Source organism: Stegostoma tigrinum, chromosome 1 (genome assembly GCF_030684315.1).
Source record: "Stegostoma tigrinum isolate sSteTig4 chromosome 1, sSteTig4.hap1, whole genome shotgun sequence".
NCBI lineage: Eukaryota > Metazoa > Chordata > Chondrichthyes > Orectolobiformes > Stegostomatidae > Stegostoma > Stegostoma tigrinum.
Genome location: NC_081354.1, coordinates 121,219,596 through 121,240,192, shown reverse-complemented (window position 1 = coordinate 121,240,192; position 20,597 = coordinate 121,219,596). Strand labels below are relative to the sequence as shown.

Sequence of the window (20,597 nt, the reverse complement as noted above, 5' to 3'; positions counted from 1 at the left end):
CCTCCTGCATGCATATCAACCAGTCAGTGCAGCATTTTCCCAAAAATAAGCTCAGAATAAAACTTCAAGTTATAAGCAGACTCTTTCAAAAGTAATTTAAGGACAAAGCCACAATGGCATACTCAAACATTTTAAGCAAAAATTGCCCTTGTACTAAGGCATATAAATATAGCAGCACTTTGGGTTTGATACACATTTATTAATACATTTCAGTGAATTCTTGACCACCATTTGTGCTTTGTGAAACTCTAGATTCATAATATGAAATAGTTATGGTTAACGGGGGAACAGATGATAATGGGTATTAGTTAAATGCCTGGATATAACTAAAACGAGGTTCTGTGGTTTAGTGGCAACCTCCCCACCTCTCTAGAAAAAGAAAGGTCCTGTCTCAGATCATTTAAAAAGTGAATAACAACTTCTTATTCCATAGGAATGCCCTTCTTTCTAATTCGTTTAGAAATTTAGATCCAGTTAACATGTGGATCTTATTAAAGAAAGCAAATGAAAACAAAAAAAAGCAGAGAGATTTATTGTGATGCTTCTACAGATAGATACTAACTGGGCTATGAGCCTGAATTATTTACTGAGGTGTGGGGTGGTATGGGGACCAGTGTATTTATTTGACAGCTTAACATTATTATTGGGAGTCAATATTGAGAAAGAATATTTCACCTCGGTGGGTATTCTGATGAAAGGTACTCAGTTAAGAATGAGTGATACTGGAGAAAGGTTATGAGACGAGTGGAGTTCAATCCTCGTCTCAGTGGGAATTACATGCAGTTTCAGTTTCTACTCTTATCATTGTCACTACACCACTGTATTTCATTCCTATCCATTGACTTGCTCCAGTTGGGGTTAAGTGATGCAATCAGTCTGGGATACAGAGGGTGGTTATGGAGGGTTAAAGCATTTAGAATGCTTTGTTCAATGGCTCATTCCAATGAGAAATTTTAATTGTTCTAATCAAAAAGTAAATGCTTCTAAATTTGCATAGAAGTGAACACAAGACATAGCATACATACTAATCAATTTACTCAAGTTTGCAGAAAAACCTGTTTGAAGTATGAAGCAGGCTACAGTAAAATGCTTCACATTCCACATACACACACAGGGAGCAGGAGAATGGCTGTGTCAGGGCCATTTACACTGGGGTGATCATAACCAAATGGGAGGATGTTTTTGGGAACTGCAATTCATCCCACATTCCTCCAGGAAAACAACTGAGACAAACAGGTTTGAGAGCTGCAGAAAACAAGATTTTTGCCAGAGTCCATCCTTTAAAATAAAATGTTTCTTCATGTTTGGCTGAGCTCCGTCAGGCAACCTAAAATCAGACTATTTGTCAGACTTCATACTTCTCCCATGTGCTTGCCACATTAGGCTTTGATGGAGAGCATGAGGCAACAAGCTCGAGCAGTAAATTATTGGGATAAACCCATGTATTTTATTATTATAGGTGCTTCAGTTTCTAATCCTCTGACAGGAATAGTTACATTACTTTTAACCTAGATCCAATCCTCTCCAGGTAGTTACTGTTCTAACCCTAAAATTACCTGACTGCAGGCTTCCATGTACCAATGATTGGATAATACCAGTTAAAGAAGGAAGGTACTCAATGTGTCATGGAGTAATCTGCTTGCAACCCTCTAATACCAATGTGTCCTATCTGAAAACTCAATACAGAACCCTTCTTGGGTTCTGATCAAGGCTATACACATCTGAAGCATTTTAGAACATAGAACATAGAACAGTACAGCACAGAACAGGCCCTTCAGCCCACAATGTTGTGCCGACCATTGATCCTCATGTATGCACCCTCAAATTTCTGTGACCATATGCATGTCCAGCAGTCTCTTAAATGACCCCAATGACCTTGCTTCCACAACTGCTGCTGGCAACGCATTCCATGCTCTCACAACTCTCTGCGTAAAGAACCCGCCTCTGACATCCCCTCTATACTTTCCTCCAACCAGCTTAAAACTATGAACCCTCGTGTTAGCCGTTTCTGCCCTGGGAAATAGTCTCTGGCTATCAACTCTATCTATGCCTCTCATTATCTTGTATACCTCAATTAGGTCCCCTCTCCTCCTCCTTTTCTCCAATGAAAAAAGTCCAAGCTCAGTCAACCTCTCTTCATAAGATAACCCCTCCAGTCCAGGCAGCATCCTGGTAAACCTGCTCTGAACCCTCTCCAAAGCATCCACATCTTTCCTATAATAGGGCGACCAGAACTGGATGCAGTATTCCAAGGGCGGCCTAACCAAAGTTTTATAGAGCTGCAACAAGATCTCACGACTCTTAAACTCAATCCCCCTGTTAAACGAAAGCTAAAACACCATATGCTTTCTTAACAACCCTGTCCACTTGGGTGGCCATTTTAAGGGATCTATGTATCTGCACACCAAGATCCCTCTGTTCCTCCACGCTGCCAAGAATCCTATCCTTAATCCTGTACTCAGCTTTCAAATTCGACCTTCCAAAATGCATCACCTCGCATTTATCCAGGTTGAACTCCATCTGCCACCTCTCAGCCCATCTCTGCATCCTGTCAATGTCCCACTGCAGCCTACAACAGCCCTCTATACTGTCAACGACACCTCCAACCTTTGTATCGTCTGCAAACTTGCTGACCCATCCCTCAGTCCCCTCATCAAAGTCATTAATAAAAGTTACAAACAGTAGAGGCCCAAGGACAGAGCCCTGTGGAACACCACTCACCACTGACGTCCAGGCATTTTGCCAACTTGTATTCCAAACCTCTCCCAATCAAATGGGAATCAAGGCCAACATTCTTGGACCTCTTCTGCAGTTCCGGTCCCTGCTTCGTGTTGGTGTGTACTTGGATGCAAATTGTTCCTTCCTCCATAGTTCCTAGTCTCACCCTTGAAATTCTAATGCAATTTTGTTATCTCCAAGTTAATGGCTTCACACTTTGGACGAGACACTGCTTTTTATAAAATTGTGTCCTTGACTTCTCATCCCTCCAACAGGAAATATACCTTCCATCCTGGGATCCACCCTGTAGTCTCGAGTGACATATCAATAAGATCACCTCTTGATTCAGTCACAGCTTGACCAACCTTTAAGGTAACTTCACACTCGACACCCCTCTTCCTATTTCAGCTACCAACTGAGTGAATCATCTCAACACCCCCCCAACATATGGGTATTCTCTTTTTCACTGAAAAAGAGGTAAGTTGTGTACTGTACTCCAGATATTGCCTCACTATCACTATACAACTGTATCTAAACAATCCTATTTTTAAACTGTGAGCAGCCAGAAAGGACAATTTCACTCATTAAGTCGATGCAAACATTTGGCAACAGTCATGACTGCACAGTTTTCGAATATTAGTCAAGCCTTAGGCATGAGAAAACTAATCACTGATTAAAAATGGATTTGATGCAATTTATCAGCAAATGCCAACGTTGCAGCAAACTATTTCAGGCTTGCTTCGTTGTCTTCACAACAATTTAGTTTTAGCAAAGCAGGATTTGGACACGACTAGTTTGTACCAGGCTACTTTCAGCTTTCAATGCCTGAAGAATAACCTCTTTACAGCAGCTATGAGAACAAGCATGGGTGAATCAATTCAAGTTGATGAGAAAGGTACAGGTTTACAGCTTGTACACAATGCCATCATGCGCACAAAATCCAACCTGTTGCTCCCAGAACATGGTGTGAAGTTATGTTATGGCTGCAGATTAAAGGTGTAATTTTCTCACCTAAGGTCCAAGGATTTGCACCATGACATGTTAGGGGTGGGGGATGGTGGATGGTGGATGCAGAGTAGGGGAACAAAAAGTCCTTTCTTGCACATGCTCTGTTGCAGTGCTCGTGGGCGAGCGTCAGCTAGCCGCATCAAAATAAGTTGCCTTGCCACGGACCAATAAACTTCACTAAGCATTTTTATGCCTTTTTTTTATAAAGACCAACTGCAAGTTTGTGTGTATAGCTCACCTATCATTCAACAACTCTCCACTAAATTATAGTTAATTGAATTGGTTGAAGTATGACAGAAAAATTCAGTGAGATCCCAATGTGCAGGATTGATAATTAATGTTGACTTTTACCAAAAACATATCTTGATTTACATATTAGGAAAACTGGCTACGGGAGAACTTGAAAAAAAAAAACGTAGTGTTTCGGAGTCCTGCTGCTTTTTAGTCAACTGAGATACTCAAGTGGAATTGAAGCCTCCTGCACCGAGCCAGAGTATGCAGCATTCAAATCACAGAGGTTGCGATCCCATCCAATTGGAATTTGCGATGAAGGTCTGCCAGCAAATTATATTTTTCAATGTGTTCCAGTCAAAATTGTTGCAGTGGAATTCCCTCCGAGGCCACTCAGGTGGTTGCACTGGTAAGACACAAGTCTGAGGTTTAACAATGGAATCCTCAGGGAAATGGTTTCATTGCAGTTCAGGGTAATGACAGACTGCACAGCCTTTGACAGACGCAAGCTTCTGTCACTGATTAGGAGCAATTGCACATGCACTGGCAACCGCTGTATGGAGCAAGTGTGCATGCACAACCATTCATGATGGTACCTACTTAACTACCTTGATTAAAAGAGGCCCACTGAAATGAATAGACTTTTACAAAGAGAACCTTAGCCACATTAGCTATTCACGTATGTTTATTCCACAGTTACTAATCTATGTGCTGGCCAAAAATCTGGCCTCCTTTTGAAAAGGTCTGTTACTGATACTCAATCTAGAATGTTAAAAGAAGCAATAAAAAGGTATGAAACTTATTTTTCCTCATGCTAGAGTGCCAACTGGGGAGTCATAGGAATGCTCTAAGAAGCCAGTATACATTGGTTACGTTCTAAGTTGATTTCAATTCCAAACGATAGCTGCAGGGTAATGAGGCACCCTGTATTCAACTCTGGTAATTCACTTGATGGTAGATGGTTGCTCATTATAAAACCTACACCATGTTCATGACAGTCTCCATATTCTTTTCATGAGACAGAAGGACTAATTAGCCTTGTCAATTGAGTCAGTATCAATTATTCTAGTTGCTTGTACAGTGAATGTCAACATCAAGCTTGTGCAAGTCACAGCTGTCTTGTGTACACTTGCTGTGCAGCAAGCTTCCTAAATCACTGCAAGCCCCGGTATCCTTATATTCCAGCTTCCATGAATTTGAGTTGATTGCGTATTGCATTTGCAAAGCATGGTACAAAAAGGAAATTAGCCACGGAAGAACTTGAAATAACTTGGTGTTTAAGAGTCCTGTTATTTACCGATTGAGCTACTCAAGTGGAATAGAAGCACTTCTCATGCTAGAGGGTCAATTGGGGAGTCATAGGAATGCTTGCTGAATCAGTGTCACCTCTTCTACATCACAAAAGAGATGAAAACCGAAATGTCTGGAATCTGGATCCTCACAGCAGTTTCCTAAAGGTTTCATGGAGGGAAGAACTGATACCAACCACCCAATGGAATTCTACTCCAGATTATATATCAAGTTTCTTCCTGTAGCCTAACAGTTAAGTGGTGATGAGAGGCATAGACAGGTTGGATGGAAAGCAGCTGTACTCTTGAGTTGAAGGGTCAATAAAGACGGAGACGGAGACGTCATGACCATGGTTGTTTTGGTGCTACATGACTCTAAAACATCCTTAAATCACATTGACACAGGATCCAGAAAGTTCCAAGAACCCAGTCTGGAAACATTCAAGTTGCCTACCTATCATTCCACTTTTAAATATTAAGTGCTAAGTACCCATTTCCTTTCCAAAAGGGATAGAAAAATGCATGCAAGCACCATCTGTGGAGAGAAAAAGAGTTAAATGATTCAGTTGAGCGACCTTTGATCTGAAAAGAGAAATGTTAAGGAAAATAATAGATTTTGAGTAAGTGAAGTGTGGAAATGTACGAAACCGAACAAATGAAAAAAGTCTCTCAGGATGGAAGGCAGAAAGTTAATTTTATAAAAAGGTTCATGGTGCGATGACAAAGGTCTAAAGCACTTGCAGGGATCAGGCCTTCATGTTCAGATGGTGCTTGATCGATGTAGCATTTCATGCTTGGCACTTTTATTTCAGATTTCCAGCATTCACAGCATTTCACTTTGTACTGAATTATTTTTGACATGCTGCAAATACAGATCCTCAAATGTTGAAATCTAATGTATTGATCAATCTGAATAACAAGACCTTCACAACACACACATTCAAATTCACATTATGCTCAAAATGCTAAAAATTTGAAAATAAAATTGGACCTCTCAGACCCTGAGCAACTCAAACTCCCTCAGCCCTCCACTCTATTACACCTTATTGAACTTCTAATAATAAATCTGCAAGTTAAAATTCCAAGTTCAACTTTGAAGCCTAAATTAGCAACTCTCATTCCTTCCAGGGAATTCAAATTACATATTCTTAACATCAACAGCACACTTGAAAGAGTCAGTACAGAGTCACTTGAATTGGTGAATTGATGTCAAATCACTGCTTGCAATTTCATTCAAAATGAAAATCCACAACTGCTAAATCGAAATCAAAGCAAAGCTTAGAGAGGATTTCACTGAATTATCCACAAAACAGGTCCACATTAGTACTTGGCATCTGTTTTGATCAGAAAGAGACACTTCACAACAATCTGTACAGGATAATAAAGTCTGGTAGTTGGTTGGCATAGTCACCTTACATATTTGTGTTGCCAGGAAACAAAAGCATTCATATAGATTCTTGCCCAATTCATAAAACATAGTTAAAACAACAGTACATAATCCTCTTCACAGCATTAACTGTTCTTAACCAAAGTAGCAGGGATCCTGCAACTGAGTTCCAGGATGAGGAAAAAGAAGGGCAAGTAAAGCTCAATTGAATAATGCATCCACCTCTTTCTCTCCACTTAAACATATGCAAATAACAGGATATTCAGACACTAAAAGTGTACTCCAATGAAATTATGCTTTCAGTCAAATTATAAAATAGATTAATTGATTAATTGAGTATAAACCACGTTGTCTAAACAATTCAATAATACCACTAATCCACAAGTCTATGGAGCCTGTCAAAGCCACTATGGTAACCAAGCTAATAAACAAGTGTCAAACGAGAACTATTGTTCGAATAACAGCTTGATCTTGTTTGCCTACTCTCAAAATTTCCAGGAGAGTTCCTTGAGTGGAATTAGCTCCATTCTGTCATTACATTGTGTATCAGCAATTTCTCAATAATTACAGCATTAACATGCCAATATTCAATTATTAACATGAACAACTAGTATATTGGAAATAATATAACACTCCAAAACATAACTTGATGAAAAATGCATTTCTAGAGGGTCAATATTTAAAAACTTACTTTTAAAACAGAACGTGAATATTGCTGGCAAGACTAACTGGATACAGGTACCACTCATTCCTCTCCACATGGTGGTTGGAAAGGGGAGCTGCTTTCTTGAACCAGGGAGTCCACCTGGTATAGGAGCCGTTTCAACAGACTAAGGGAAACGGGAGGATATGCCAAGATGTAACTGAAGAACAGTAATCAGTTCTTAAAAGTAAAACTCAGTGGATAGGTTACTACACCATGAACTGCTGAATGGCGTAATGATAATGCTACTTGTTAACATTCAAACCATACATTATTTAAGCTAAGAAATTTAGTGAAAAACTGAATCCATAATTAAACGGTAAAATTACAAATGATTTAGAATATAGGCTTTAGAGGGCAAACTGTCAATGACAAGTTGTTCTCAGTTAATGTAAACGTTTCCAAAATGTAGCCAAATTTGTAAAGGAAGAAGCACTTTAGAGCATGATAATGAAATGTGAGGCTGGATGAACACAGCAGGCCAAGCAGCATCTCAGGAGCACAAAAGCTGACGTTTCGGGCCTAGACCCTTCATCAGAGAGGGGGATAGGGTGAGGGTTCTGGAATAAATAGGGAGAGAGGGGGAGGCGGACCGTAGGTGGAGAGAAAAGAAGATAGGTGGAGAGGAGAGTATAGGTGGGGAGGGGATAGGTCAGTCCAGGGAAGACGGACAGGTCAAGGAAGTGGGATGAGGTAAGTAGGTAGGAGATGGAGGTGCAGCTTGGGGTGGGAGGAAGGGATGGGTGAGAGGAAGAACAGGTTAGGGAGGCAGAGACAGGTTGGACTGGTTTTGGGATGCAGTGGGTGGAGGGGAAGAGCTGGGCTTGTTGTGTGGTGCAGTGGGGGGGAAGAGGGCGGACTGGGCTGGTTTTGGAATGCGGTGGGGGAAGGGGAGATTTTGAAGCTGGTGAAGTCCACATTGATACCATTGGGCTGCAGGGTTCCCAAGCGGAATATGAGTTGCTGTTCCTGCAACCTTCGGGTGGCATCGCTATGGCACTGCAGGAGGCCCATGATGGACGTGTCATCTAAAGAACGGGAGGGGGAGTGGAAATGGTTTGAGACTGGGAGGTGCAGTTGTTTGTTGCGAACCAAGCGGAGGTGTTCTGCAAAGCGGTCCCCAAGCCTCCGCTTGGTTTCCCCAATGTAGAGGATGCCACACGGGTACAGTGGATGCAGTGTACCACATTGGCAGATGTGCAGGTGAACCTCTGCTTAATGTGGAAAGTCATCTTGGGGCCTGGGATAGGGGTGAGGGAGGAGGTATGGGGACAAGTGTAGCATTTCCTGCGGTTGCAGGGGAAGGTGCCGGGTGTGGTGGGGTTGGAGGGCAGTTTGGAGCGAACAAGGGAGTCACGGAGAGTGGTCTCTCCGGAAAGCAGACAGGGGTGGGGATGGAAAAATGTCTTGGGTGGTGGGGTCGGATTGTAGATGGCGGAAGTGTCGGAGCATTTTCTGAAATTCCAATATCCTCTTGTCATTGGTGACAGTCATGAAATTTGGGCATATGGCACCTGAGAGAACATATCAACATGGGAACAAGAGTAATTTGATAAAAATAAGATACTATTTTTTATTTCCGCTTGACAGCATCTGTATTAAGGGCAGGAAAAGTCAATGGGTCTGGCAACATCTGTCGAAAGAGAAAGAGTTAAACTGGAGTCCAATGACTCTTGCTGACAATAGAGAGAGAGGTGAAGAAGTCATATCAGACTTGAAGTACTAAACTGTTTCTCTTTCTCTGCTGATGCTGCTAGCACTCATCAGTACTGATAACATTGGAGAAAAGCTTATATCAGGATCACTCAGGGAACAATGCGGGTCCTCGAACTGCACATAAAATAAAAATACAAACATGGTATTTACCGAGCCATGAAGGACTGACGTCAGAACATAAAAACCAACCTGTAATGAGTGAAACTTTTCTGTGAGCAAGTTGGCTCTTATGTTTCCTACAGTGTAACTTTGTATCGTATAGAGGTAGATCATTGGCTATTTAGCACTCAGACGTCAGGCCTTCATGGCTAGGTAAATACCATGTTGATTGAGAGAGAAACGTTGTCCAGGGTAACTGCCTGTTATTCTTTGAGACAATAGCCAAAGAATCTTGGGCATTCACACAAGCAGACAGATAGAGCCTCAAATTTAGCATCTCGGCCAAAAGACAACACTCGAGCAGTGCTGTTAAAATTGTATCAGAGATAATGGGAACTGCAGATGCTGGAGAATCCCAGATAACAAAGCGTGGAGCTAGATGAACACAGACAGAGGTGGGGATGGAAAAATGTCTTGGGTGGTGGGGTCGGATTGTAGATGGTGGAAGTGTCGGAGCATTTAAGAACACACAAGCTTTTGTGCTCCTAAGATGCTGCTTGGGCTGTTTATGATGTAATCTTCCCTTTGCTCTTGGAAATAACTTTGCTGATAACCCTGTTATATGGTATTTTAGCAAATACCTTTAGTGACTCACTTTGTTGAAGATATCCATTTGTCTACAAATCTTTCCTGGACATTTCATGTTCTTTTGCTGAGTTGATGAGGGACCCGCAAGGATTGATGAGGCTGCTATTGCTTATGTTCTTATTGTATTGACATAAGAGCAGAGTAGACCATTCAGCCCACTGAGGCTACTCTGCCATTCAACGAGATCAAGGCTGCTCTGCTAATCCTCAACTACATTGTTCTGTCTTTACCCTTTATCCCCTTCCTGATTAAAAATAGCCTTGAATATACTCAATGTCCTGACCTCAATAGCCCTCTGTGGTAAAAGATTCCACAGATTCAATACCATTTGAGAGAAGAAATTCCTCCTCACCTCAGTCTTAAACGTGAAATACATTAATCTAAGATTACACCCTCTGGTCATAGACACTCTGACAAGGGGAGCCAGCACCACCATTCATTATGATCATGGCTGATCATCCACAATTTTAAAATAGTATTTAACACAGCTCCCTTACATTTACTGGAGTGGACAATGGGAGGTAATTCTGGGACTTTGAAGGCTGGATCTGAAAAGAATCTAACAGAAAAATGGAATGCTGGTGGGGGTGGGGGAACAAAAATCATGGATTTCATGTTAGGAAAGAATTTGGAAAGAAAAGACACAGATGAAGTTACACTACTCATCGGGAGATAACAGGCCTGATTCTCCCACAACAAAAATGGGCGTTTCCTTTAGATCTTGATGTTAATGGCACTTTGCAGTCCCCTTTCAATTAATAAATCTTAGTGTTGACAGTGCCTCAATCCTATCAATAGTCTTCTAAACATGCACTCTGAACAGGTGTCGAATTGGACCGGAGATATCGTCAGACCTGCTGAGCTGGGCTTTCATTTCAGACTTCAGGAATTAAACAGTGCTGTGCTTTTAATTGAGAAATGATTCATTGACTTTTGGAATAGATGATGAAGCAAAGAGCAGACAAAATGCACTGTGTTACCATTACAGTGCTAAAAAAGGTAGTCAGAAGTTAAAATGCAAGAAAATGAACAAAACTTAAAAACAGGAGGAGGCCATTCAGCCCTCTGAGCCTACTCCACCATTCATTTTTATCAAGGTTGGTCATCCAGCTCAATACCCTGTTCCCTATTTTTTCCCCATATATCCTTGGATTCCTTAAATTCCAAGTGCTATATCTAATTCCTCCTTGAAATCAATGTGTTGGCCTTAACTGCTTTTGTATTAGTGAAATTCCATAGCACTCGCTCATTGAAGAAACTTCTGCTCATTTCAGTACGAAATAGTTTGTCCCATATCTATAAACAGGCAACAAAGTGTGGAGCTGGATGAACACAGCAGGCCAAGCAGCATCTCAGGAGCACAAAAGCTGACGTTTCGGGTCTGGACCCTTCAGAGCGGGATGGGGAGAGGGTTCTGAAATAAATAGGGAGAGTGGGGGAGGCGGACCGAAGATGGATAGAACAGAAGATAGGTGGAGGGGAGAGGATAGGTGGGGAGGTAGGGAGGGGATAGGTCAGTCCAGGGAGGACGGACAGGTCAAGGAGGTGGGATGAGGTTAGTAGGTAGGAAATAGAGGTACGGCTTGAGGTGGGAGGAGGGGATAGTTGAGAGGAAGAACAGGTTAGTGAGGTGGGGACGAATTCGGCTGGTTTTGGGATGCAGTGGGTGGAGGGGGACGACCTGGGCTGGTTTTGGGATGCAGGGGGGTGGGGGATAAAGAGATTTTGAAGCTCGTGAAGTACACATTGATGCCACTGGGCTGCAGGGTTCCCAAGCGGAATACGAGTTGCTGTTCCTGCAAACTTTGGGTGGCATCATTGTGGCACTGCAGGAGGCCCATGATGGACATGTTGTCTAAGAAATAGGAGGGGGGGGGGGGGGAAGAGTTAAAATGGTTCACGACTGGGAGGTGTTCTGCAAAGCGGTCCCCAAGCCTCCAATGTAGAGGAGGCCACACCGGGTACAGTGGATACAGTATACCACATTAGCAGATGTACAAGTGAACATCTGCTTGATGTGGCAAGTCATCTTGGGGCCTGTGGTGGGGGTGAGGGAGGTGGTGTGGGGGCAACTGTAGCACTTCCTGCTCGTTCTCGACCACTGCGGTGGCGGGGGGGGGGGTCCCTGAAAAACGGGGACATCTGGGATGTGCGGGAGTGGAATGCCTCATCCTGGGAGCAGATGAGGCGGAGGCGAAGGCGAAGGAATTGGGAATAGGGGATGGAATTTTTGCAGAAGGATGGGTGCGAGGTGGTGTATTCTAGGTAGCTGTGGGAGTCGGTGGGCTGGGAATGGACATCAGTTTCTAGCTGGTTGCGTGAGATGGAGGCAGAGGTGTCCAGGAAGGTGAGGGATGTGTTGGAGATGGCCAAGCTGAACTTGAGGTTGGGGTGGAATGTGTTGGTGAAATGGATGAACTGTACGAGCTCCTCTTGGGAGCAAGGGGCGGCGCCGATACAGTCGTCAATGTAACGGAGGAAGAGGTGGGGTTTGGGGCCAGTGTAGCTGCGGAAGAGGGACTGTTCCATGTAACCTACAAAGAGGCAGGCATAGCTTGGGCCCATGCGGGTACCCATGACCACCCACTTTGTCTGTAGGAAGTGGGAGGAATCAAAAGAGAAGCTGTTGAGGGCAGGACAAGTTCGGCCAGTTTGGCCCCAAGCCCCACTTCTTCCTCCGTCCTTGACCGCGTCTCCCGCATTTCCCGCAACACATCCCTCACTGCCCTAAGAGAATCCCCCTCGTCCTCACATACCACCCCACCAACCTCCGGATACAACGCATCATCCTCCGACACTTCCGCCATCTACAATCCGACCCCACCACCCAAGAAATCTTTCCATCCCCACCCTTGTCTGCCTTCCGGAGAGACCACTCTCCGTGACTCCCTTGTTCGCTCCACACTCCCCTCCAACCCCACCACACCTGGCACCTTTCCCTGAAACCACAGGAAATGCTACACTTGCCCCCATACCTCCTCCCTCACCCCGATTGCAGGCCCCAAGATGCCAACGTGGTATACTGTATCCACTGTACCCGGCGTGGCTTCCTCTACATTGGGGAAACCAAGCAGAGACTTGGAGACCGCTTTGCAGAACACCTCTGCTCGGTTTGCAATAAACAACTGCACCTTCCAGTCGCAAACCATTTTAACTCCCCCGCCCATTCCTTCGACAACATGTCCATCATGGGCCTCCTGCAGTGCCACAATGATGCCACCTGAAGGTTGCATGAACAGCAACTCATATTCCACTTGGGAACCCTGCAGCCTAACGGTATCAACATGGACTTCACAAGCTTCAAAATCTCCCCTCCCCCACTGCATCCCAAAACCAGCCCAGCTCGTCCCCACCTCCCTAATCTGATCTTCCTCTCACCTATCCTCTCCTCCCACCTCAAGCCGCACCTCCATACCTCATCCCGCCTCCTTGACCTGTCCGTCCTCCCTGGACTGACCTATCCCCTCCCTACCTATATTCTCCTCTCCACCTATTCGGTCTGCCTCCCCCTCTCTCCCTATTTATTTCAGAATCATCTCCCCATCCCGCTCTCTGATGAATGGTCGAGGCCTGTAACGTCAGCTTTTGTGCTCCCGAGATGCTGCTTGGTCTGCTCAATTCATCCAGCTTCACACTTGGTTATCTTGGATTCTCCAGCATCTGCAGTTCCCATTATCTCTATAAACAGGCACTCTGGTCTGGTACTCTCACTGGGAACAGCCTTCCTGCAACTACCTATCTCGTCCGATTTGAATATTATGAGATTGCCCCTCATTCTTCCAAAAACTCCAGTGAGTTTAGTCCTGACTGGTTCAGTCTTCCTTCATCTGTTAGTTCTGCCATCCCAGGAATCAGTGTGAGATAGTAAGAGCTGCCACTGCTGGGGTCTGAACAACACTGGGGGTGGAGGAAGACAGCAGGCCAGGCAGCAGGGGAGCAGGAAAGCTGACATTTTGGGTCAGGAGAAATAAAGGAGGAGAAGGGGACACTGAAATAAGTGGGCGGGGGGGGGGGGGGAGAAGAGGCAGTGATAGTAGGTAGATAGTGGATAGATGGGAGAGAAGATGGACAGGTCAATGAGGCGGGGATGTGGGTTGCTGCTGGTCTTGGGATGAGGAGATTTTTGAAGCTAGTGAAGACTGTATTAAGACCATTGGATGGTCAGCTTCCAAGGTTGAATATGACGTGCTGTTCCTTCAGTTTCCGGGTGGCATCACTGTGACACTGGAGGCAGCCCAGGATGGACATGTCATCCAGGGAGTTGAAGTGGTTTGTGACTGGGAGGTGGAACAGTCCCTCTTCCTTAGCTACACTGGCCCTAAACCCCACCTCTTCCTCTGCTACACAGATGACTGTATTGGCACCGCCTTAAGCTCCCACGAGGAGCTCGAACAGTTCATCAACTTCAATAAAACCTTCAACCCCAAACTCAAGTTCACTTGGACCATCTGATTCCTCTCTCCTTCCTTGACCTCTCTAGTGATCACCTCAAAACTGATATCTATTTCAAGCCCGCCGACTCCCACAGCTACCTGGACTACATCACCTCTCACCCACCTTCCAGCAAGAATGTAATTCCCAATACTCAATTCCTCCAACTCCGCCGCATCTGCTCCCAAGATGAGGCATTCCACACCTGAACATCCCAGATGTCCTCATATTTCCAGGACTGTAACATCCACCCTTTCAGCGGTCATAAATGCTCTCAACCGCATCTCTTGCATTTCCCGCACTCGAGCCTTCACACTCCCTCCCCACAATAAAAACAAAGACAGGATTCCCCTTGTCCTCACGTACCACCCCGGTAACCTCCGGATTCAACGCATCATCCTCCGTCACCTGCAATCTGACCCCACTACAAAGGATACATTTCCCTCCCCAGTTTTCTCTGCCTTCCAGAGGGACCGCTCTCTCCACGACTCCCTCGTCTGTCCACATTCCCCACTAGCCTCGCCAACCCCGGCATCTTTCCCTGCAATTGCAGCTACTACCCCTGCCCCTACACCACACCCCCCTCACCTCCATCCCAGGCCCCCAAAACAAAAAAAAACGTCCACATCAAACAGATATTCACCTGCACATCCACTAATGTGGTATATTGAATCCACTGATCTTAATGTGGCCTCCTCAACATCAGTATCCAAGCCTCCGCTTGGTTTCCCCACTTTGAGGGACACCTACACTCACTTCAGGACAAACGACAACACCTCCCAGTCATGAACCACTTCAAGTTCCCCTCCCACTCCCTGGATGACATGTCCATCCTGGGCCTTCTCCAGTGTCACAGTGATGACACCCAGAAACTTGAGGAACAGTACCTCATATTCCACCTTGGAAGCCTACAACCCAATGGTCTCAATGCAGACTTTACTAGCTTCAAAATCTCCCCACCCCCGACCTCATCCCTGCCTCCTTGACTTGTCTGTCTTCTCTCCCACCTATCCGCTCCACTGTCTACCTGCGAACTGTTGGTAAAGTGTTGGAAAAGGTTATAAGGGAAAGGATTTATAATCATCTAGAAGAGAATAAATTGATTAGGGATAGTCAGCACGGTTTTGTGAAGGGAAGGTCGTGCCTCACAAACCTTATTGAGTTCTTTGAGAAGGTGACCAAACAGGTAGATGAGAGTAAACCAGTTGATGTGGTGTATATGGATTTCAGCAAGGCGTTCGATAAGGTTCCCCACAATAGGCTATTGTACAAAATGCGGAGGAATGGAATTGTGGGAGATATAGCAGTTTGGATCGGAAATTGGCTTGCTGAAAGAAGACAGAGGGTGGTAGTTGATGGGAAATGTTCATCCTGGAGACCAGTTGCTAGTGGTGTACCGCAAGGGTCGGTGTTGGGTCCACTGCTGTTCGTCATTTTTATAAATGACCTGGATGAGGGCGTAGAAGGATGAGTTAGTAAATTTGCAGACGACACTAAGGTCGGTGGAGCTGTGGATAGTCACGAAGGATGCTGTAGGTTGCAGGGAGACATAGACGAGCTGCAGAGCTGGGCTGAGAGGTGGCAAATGGAGTTTAACGCAGACAAGTGTGAGGTGATGCACTTTGGTAGGAGTAGCCGGAAGGCAAAGTACAGGGCTAATGGTAAGATTCTTAGCCGTGTAGATGAGCAGAGAGATCTCGGTGTCCATGTACACAGATCCTTGAAAGTTGCCATCCAGGTTGACAGGGCTGTTAAGAAGGCATAGAGTGTTTTAGCTTTTATTAATAGAGGGATCGAGTTCTGGAACCAAAAGGTTATGGTGAAGCTGTACAAAACTCTGGTGCGGCCGCACTTGGAGTATTGTGTACAGTTCTGCTCACCGCATTATAAGAAGGATGTGGAAGGGTGCAGAGGAGATTTACCAGGATGTTGCCTGGCATGGAGGGAAGGTCTTACGAGGAAAGGCTGAGGGACTTGAGGCTGTTTTCATTAGAGAGAAGAAGGTTGAGAGGTGACTTAATTGAAACACATAAAATAATCAGAGAGTTAGATAGGGTGGATAGGGAGAGCCTTTTTCCTAGGATGGTGACGGCGAGCACAAGGGGGCACAGCTTTAAATTGAGGGGTGGAAGATATAGGACAGATGTCAGAGGTAGTTTCTTTACTCAGAGAGTAGTAAGGGAATGGACCGCTTTGCCTGCAACGGTAGTAGATTCGCCAACTTTGGGTACATTTAAGTCGTCATTGGACAAGCATATGGACGTACATGGAATAGTGTAGGTTAGATGGGCTTAAGATTGGTATGACAGGTCGGCACAACATCAAGGGCCGAAGGGCCTGTGCTGTGCTGTAATGTTCTATGTTCTATGCTGTCACCACACCCCCTCTATTTCAGAGACCCCTTCCCCTCCCCCATTTCAGAAGAAGAATCCCAACCCAAAACATCAGCTTTCCTGCTCCTCTAATGCTGCTTGGCCTGCTATGTTCGTCCAGCTCCAAACTGTGATCCCTGGAATCACTGTACCATGCTCATAATCTGCTGCACCTGCATGCTTACTTCCAGTGACCATTGTTCAAAGGCACCCAGGTCTCTCATTCCCCTCAATTTAAAAGGTACATAATAAATTTTGCTTTACAGTTTTTGCTACTAAAGTGGATGAACTCTCATTTATCCACATTATACTAATTATACACTGCACTTGCCACACTCAGCTTGTCCACATCTCACTGATAAAACTCACCTTCCTGCTCCATTTTTGGCTCATCTGCAAGTGTTGAGATCCTACATCTAGTTCCCTCATCTAAACCACTGACTGCCATTTGGAAAATGACCTGTTTATTACTAGTTTCTTTCGTTTCTAACCAGTTTTCTATCCATCTCAATGCAGTATCCCCAATTCTATACGCTTTTATAAAAATGCGGACTTTATTCGAAGCCTTCTGATAGTCTGAATAAATCTTATCCACTGGCTCTCTTCATCAAGTTGAAGAGTTACACTCAACAAATTCTTTTGATTGGATTCTAGTATTTTCCCCAATACCAATATCAGGGCTGGTCTCCAATTCCCAGTATTCTCTCTACCTCTCTTCTTAAATTGAAGGATAATATTAGCTACCTTCCAATCTACAGGAACCATTCTAAACAGTTTAGAATACTTTACATTAACCAATTTTTCTAAGACTACTTTCTCAAGCAGTCTCGAATGTAGACCAACCACCAGAGATTTGTCAACCTTCAATCCCATTTCTTTAATACTGATTTGCTTCTATTCCTCACTCTCTCAAAACCTTGTGTTCCCCAATTTCTATATTATGTGTCCTCCTTTGTGACAGCAGACCCAAATAGTTCCCATTCCACCTTTTAGGTAGAAGTAGTGAGTGGCATTCAATTAGATTTTAAGACCATTGGTCATGCAAATACTAAAAAACAAATTAGTGGTTTGGTCAAGTGGCTTGATTTGATAATTTCATGTTCTCAGAACTCCCCCATTCATCTGTGAATGGATCCTTAATTGTATCTTCAGTAATGAAAAAGACAAAATTCCAGCAAATATCAAAAATGAGAATAAGAAAGGCACACAAGGTATATCAGCCTGTGCTTCCATTATTGAAGCACATTTATTGTTCTGCGTCATCTAGAAGGAACAACTTAATTGTACACACACACAAAAAAGACAAAGTGTCAAGTGTTTGTAAGAGTCAACATTACAAAACAAAGGAAGATGGCATGCCGATAGGCATTCTGTTTCTAAAATCTTAAAACAACACTCATTTGGTAATGCTGCAAAATAGGATAGGAACCAAAGTGTCAAAACAGATATCGTGAGCTGGCCAGTTTTTTTAATTCTTGAATGGCATGTGTCACTGGCAAAGGCCACATTTGTTGCTCATTGCTTAACTACTGTCTGAGCGACCTCTATGCATTTGAAGGAAGTTAATAAACCATGTTTACACATGCCTGAAGTCATATGTAGACCAGACTAGTGAAGGATTTCTTTCCCTGAAAGGGAGACTCCAAATAGAATTTCATGGCAAATGACATGGTCGCCATACTAACTTGGAATCCCAGATTTTTTTTCCCCAGTGAACTCAAATTTCACCATCTGTAATGGTACAAAATGAATCTATGTTGCCAGCGCCTCAGCCTGCGTCCTCATTAGCCGAGAGATATTTCTACTACCTAACCACCTCCTGATGATGCAAGTATAATATTAGCCAATGCAATAAAACTAGACTCCAAAAACCAAAAGTAAAGAAGAGACTCTAAAAACACTATACAAGAAGCAATTCAAATCAGTCTACATCTGTGGAATAGTGAAGAGCTTTTCTAGGCCTCAAACTATTACTGGGTCTCTCCCCCACCCCCCAACAAAAAAACAATTTATGCTTGACTAACCTTAATGCATTTTTTGAGGAAATGACAAAGGCAATAGGAGGGTAACAATCATAAATCATGATCTGAGAACATTGGGAGATGAGGCATCATAAACAGTGCTGAAAATCCAGGTAAATTGCATTTGGAGTTTGGAAAAATCTAACTTTAAAATTTGCAGCAAATGCCTCATTGGAGTGTGTATTTAATACATGAGCAATGAGGGGAAAAGAGAAATACAGAAGAGTTCACCAATCTTGCAGAATGATGGGCAATTGGTAAATGAATGTTCACATTGACAACTATGGGGTACGATATTAGAATAATTGGAGGCATTGCAAAGTAAGTGCGTTGTGTTAATGAGGACTGCAGATGCTGGAGAATTCCAACTTTTGTGCTCCTGAGATGCTGCTTGGCCTGCTGTGTTCATCCAGCCTCACATTTTATTATCTTGCGTTGTGTTAATGTTGCAGTACAAATACAGAAAAGTTGCAGAATAAGGCAATTAAAAATAAAGCAGAGGTTCATTTCTCAACAGAATTGGAAAGCAAGTTTAACTTAAATGTTTGTGACCGACTGGAATACAAACAGTTTTTGTCTTTCATTTAAAAAGAAGGCACTGCCACAAGGAGTAGAAGCAGACAGCTCAGACATTTAAGGGGAATGTGACTAAATACCGAGGAGAAAGACTTACGATTTGGTTCGAGGTTCTTGTAGAAGACGAAAGCTACAGTACATCTATAGAGCTGAACATTCTGGTTCTGCTGTATGCATGTTATAAAAAAAGAATATATGGTCTGCCCTGCTGAAGGAAAATAAAAATGCAAAGTTTCCTACTTAATATCAGGAACCGTTCAAACTAGTCACAAAATGTTACGTTTTACTGAAATCTTGAAGAAAACTAAAGCTAAATGAGGTGGTACAGCAGTGTACAACAAAACTGAAATTTTAACATATCGATTTACATATTAAGCCTAAGTGCGGTGCAATTAACCTCCAAATATCACGATAGATCTGTATTAAGCACGAGCGGAGGCACAACGCAAATCTACTTCCAGAGCTGACACAGCAACTTTTGGGGGGGTTGGGAACGGTTTCCAAAGCAAGAGAATTGAACATACAAATACTATCATAGCAGCACTGAAGGACACATGCAGGGCAGCAAACTTATTATAAACATTAATGGAGGAACACCATCCGTTCTTGAACATTCACTTTGCTTCAACATTAAACAAGTATTTCTAATACAGAGCTTAAGTGGTGTTAATTCATAGCTATAGCAGTTTGCCGAGAAACGAGGGTTTTAACACGAGAAAACAAGTACTGAAAGTGAATAACTTCAGAATAAGCTACTTTATTGTACTTCAGAATCAGTTCACATATATAAAAGTGAATCCTTTTGGAAATACGTTTAACATTTTTACAAACTAAAGTAGCACAAATGCACGAAAAGTACAGGTAGTCTGTAGCGTTGAGTGTAAATACGATATGGAGTGAAACCAGAGAGTTAAATGCAAAGATCAATGAATCACCTCAGGCTTAATCAATTAGACGGACCCTACAAACAGGTAACACACACTTGCTGAGACGTTAGCAGAGTTCATACAAACCGGATTATACCTGCCTCGTTGGGAGTCTACCGACAGTGGAAACTCTTCGAAATCCACCTGTACTTAAAACAGCCAACACAACAATATGACCGGAGAGAGGAGCTTCACACTTTGTTAACAACAATATGACCGAATAGGTTAGAGTTGGCTATACTCAACAACAAAATTCTGTGACTGACGTTACTCATCAACTCTTTAATTCTGGAAAAAAATTGGGAGTAGATGAATGAACCTCCCGCCAGTCAAGGTTAATCGAAGTACAACTTCCACAAGGTTCAGAAGGAAAGAACAGAAACACTCACCTAAATGAATGGTAATCTAATTTAACATTGTTTTTGACTGCCTTACAGATACTCGAACACGTAGATGTACTTTTTTTTCCACT

At 43.4% G+C, this 20,597-nt stretch overlaps 1 protein-coding gene across 6 annotated transcripts in view; it reads right to left on the bottom strand.

Moving 5' to 3' along the window:
* The window catches only part of elovl7a (ELOVL fatty acid elongase 7a), a 49,712-nt gene that overhangs the window by 28,850 nt on the left and 265 nt on the right, over positions 1–20,597 (bottom strand). Inside the window, exons 2-3 of one of the 6 annotated variants that reach the window (XM_048535460.2) lie at positions 19,297–19,407; positions 7,325–7,463 (exon numbers count right to left, since the gene is read on the bottom strand). The exons of 1 other annotated variant lie outside the window; for it this stretch is intronic. The gene's annotated coding sequence lies outside the window, so the exon portion shown is untranslated. Of the gene's footprint in view, positions 1–7,324; positions 7,464–19,296; positions 19,408–20,222; positions 20,416–20,514 lie in introns of those variants that run through there. 4 more of the 6 variants (XM_048535469.2, XM_048535488.2, XM_048535478.2 and 1 more) reach the window with 4 other exon arrangements.